The 3,547-nt window shown below is 35.3% G+C and overlaps 1 protein-coding gene across 2 annotated transcripts in view; it reads left to right on the forward strand.

The window, feature by feature from the left end:
• Positions 1–1,156: 1,156 nt before the first annotated feature.
• Positions 1,157–3,547, forward strand: part of LOC106881850 (uncharacterized) — a 696,991-nt gene continuing 694,600 nt past the window's right edge. Inside the window, exon 1 of one of the 2 annotated variants that reach the window (XM_089350930.1) lies at positions 1,157–1,592. The gene's annotated coding sequence lies outside the window, so the exon portion shown is untranslated. The remainder of the gene's footprint in view (positions 1,593–3,547) is intronic. The other variant, XM_089350933.1, reaches the window with a different exon arrangement.

Genomic DNA, 3,547 nt, shown 5'->3' on the forward strand with positions numbered 1-3,547 from the left:
GATTGCAGTAAAAATACAGTTTTTTTTTTTTTTTTTTTTTCAGCAAACAACTATACGTGATTTAGGAGTGTTAATAGGCCACGATCACGAAACTGTCGGAATTTGAGTCACTTTTATAACTTCCTAACAATAAGAAAAGAAACATGTGTAAGTCATGTAGTCATGTATTGAGGTTTCATACTCTTGTTCTACAAACCCTCTGTGTTTCTTTGTGTGTGTGGCTAGGGCACATGATGTTTTTATAGGGATAACATATTTGAACAGGTATACAATATTTAAACGAACTCACTATGTGTAGAGATTGATATATTATTACCTATTGTGCTGAAAGTGACTTCGAAGTTTTGTCAGTTTGCCTCTCCAATTACTGGGAGAGCTTTCAAGGTTACCGAGAATAAAATTATTTAGCATATTTATATGTACATGTCTATGTGTGTGTCTGTGCATATTCATATGCACACACACATATATGCATGCATATATATGTGTGTGTGTGTATGTACATGCACATGTATATATATATATATATATATATACATATAATATTAGTCTGTGTTTGAGTTTGTGTGTGTGTGTGTGTGTGTGTGTGCGCGTGTCTGTGTCTCTGTGTCTGTGTGTTTGTTTCCGTATCAGTGATTGTGTGTATGTCTGTGTGTACACCTATCAACAGACAGACACTTCGGAAACATGTTTTCATAATCTTTTGGAACACCGTGCGCCGTTTCTCCATATTCATATCAACATACAAGCGTTATACACGGTATACGTTAGTCAACGTATAAACACAAACGCATAGAAACACAATTAAACAAAATTATTCCCACTAGGACATACATATCTATATATCTATCTATATATATATATATGTATATACATGCGTGTTTGTGTGTGTATTTGTATGTGTACGTGTGCATGTGTGTTTGTGTTGTGTGTACGCGTGTGTGTATTTGTATGCGTGTGTGTGTGTGTGTGTGTATGTGTGTGTGTGTGTGTGTGGATTTCATACATAGTTACATACTATCGTACGCGCATACGTCTTCGTATACATTGATAAGTACGTCATCTAGCACCCAGCTTCTACCAACTCATTCTGTGACTACTGTTTGTGTGGTTATCAATGCAAAGCATATACACCTATCAACGGTATTGCTAGCCATGTAACATCGTTCGTTCATCCAACATGACGCATACTCACGTACATGCATGCAGAGACACAGACACACGTTATCTATCTCTCTCTATATATCTCTTTTCATCTCTCCATCATATGCTCTCTCTCCCTCTCTTACTATCACTGTCAGCTTGTCTCTGAAACTACTCTCTCTATCTCCCGGTCTCTCAGTGACGCTTTCTTTTTTCTAATACTTGCTCTTGGTCTCCGTCTCGCACTCTCTCTCTCTCTCTCTCTCTCTCGTTCTCTCTCTCTCTCTCTCTCTCTCTCTCTCTCTGGCTTTCTTACATTCTCTCTCCCTCTATATTTCGCTCTCTTCCTATCACTATTTTCACATAACTCCCCCTTTCCTCCACTACTCTACCTTCCCCAACTTCACCTTCAACCACAGTGTCTATCTTGTCATGGAATCGTTTATAAGGTAAGTCTTACCTCTTCATTTTGTATAATATATCTTTCTATATAGTTTTCTCTCTACATATTCCCTCTTCATTCTGTATGTCGTTTATGGACAGTTTGTTTTACCTTGCTTAACCTAAGCATCTTTCTATCTTTCCTTCACTCATTCTATCGTTTTCTCATTCGCTACCTCGCTTCACCTTTCTACCTTTTATTCACATATCGTTCACCCTCTCATTTTCTCTGTTATTTTGAAATAGTTTTTTTTTTCTTTTTTTGTCTTCATTCAAATTTTCCCTTTAATATTATTTGATCCTTTAAAACTACATTTCTTCTTACATTTTTCAATTTTATATTCAATTCATGCCTTCTTGGTTTTAGTCACCTACCTCTAATATTTTCTTTCACTCTCGCTATCTTCTTTCCATCTCATATAGTCTACTGTCTCTACAGTTCTGTCATTCTATTTTCCAGTTTAACTATTCAAATAATATCCGTTCAACATTTTATTCCTTAACTCACCTTTCTTTCACATTTCATTCATTTTCTTATTCATTTTTTTTCCCCCATATATTTTCATTTTTTCAGATATCTACCTGTGCTGGCTTTCGTTCTATATCCGGCATCATAGTTCTGTCACTCCATCTTTCGATTCATTTGTGTGTGTGTGTGTGTGTGTGTGTGTGTGTGTGTGTGTGTGTGTGTGTGTGTGTGTATACGTGTACATATGCATACATTAATATATATATATATATATATATATATATATATATATATATATATATATATATATATATATAGATATATATATATATATGTAGGTATGTGTGTATTATTTTCTTCTCTTTCTCTCCTTTACCTCGGCCACTATCTACCGCTTTCCGTCTTACTTTCACTTTCTGTAGTCATGTATATATATTTTGCTAATTATTTCATTCCTTTCGAATTACTTTTTTCCTTCATCCAATTAATGCTGACTTTATATCACCCTTCATCCTTTATATTTCTTTCTTTCTTTCTTTCTTTCACTCTTTCTTTCTGCCTTTCCTTCTCGCTCTCTCTTTCTCTCTCTCTCTCTTCTTATTTGCTCGCTATTCAATATATTTCACCTGTTATTTCCTCTATCTACCTATATATTTAGCCGAGTTTATACCTACGTACCTACCTAACTACCTATTTACATACATACATATACATTGGGATACACACAGACACATACACACACACACACACGCACATACACACACACACACACACACACACACACAAACACACTCACTCACATACAAACACACACATACACAAATATATTTGTGGGGAACGTTAGAATGTAATCTTATCATACCGCTATTATATCTATATCTTTATTGTGCTATATTGCTAATTGATATGTCTGAAATATTTTAATGTTGTCATTCCTTCCTCCTCCTGCTCCCCCCTCTCTCTCTCTCTATCTATCTTTCTTTCTTTATCTGTCGTTAATTCTTTCTCTGTTCCACCCTCCACCATTCAATCGGTCTATCTTTCTTCTTCTTTTTCAGACTTCTTTCATTCTGTTATTTGATTTTTCTCCACTCATTTTTTGTTCTTACTTTCTACACCCCACTCCTTCCATTTCTATATCTATCATTTCACTCTTTCGATTATTGCTGTTTCTCCACTTGTACAACATCACTTCCCTCACATCACTTTCCCCCACCTCCATCCCTTCTCGTTCTGTTTATATTCTTTTTTTTCTTTTCCTTCATTGACCGTGTTAAACGTTATTCATTCATCCTTCCACAGCGAATGGAAGGCAATACATGATAAATTAAATTGCTAGAAATAACACTCCAATCTCCTTTCAATCAAATCTTACTACCTTGAAAAGAAAAGGGCTCACTAGATAATGTAGTTCTATATCCAGCTAACAAACCATACGCTGGTCAAGTCTGGAATACTTTATAACATAGGACTACTCGAACATCAACAGCATAA

Source organism: Octopus bimaculoides, chromosome 1 (assembly GCF_046866305.1).
Source record: "Octopus bimaculoides isolate indiv1 chromosome 1, ASM4686630v1, whole genome shotgun sequence".
Lineage (NCBI taxonomy): Eukaryota > Metazoa > Mollusca > Cephalopoda > Octopoda > Octopodidae > Octopus > Octopus bimaculoides.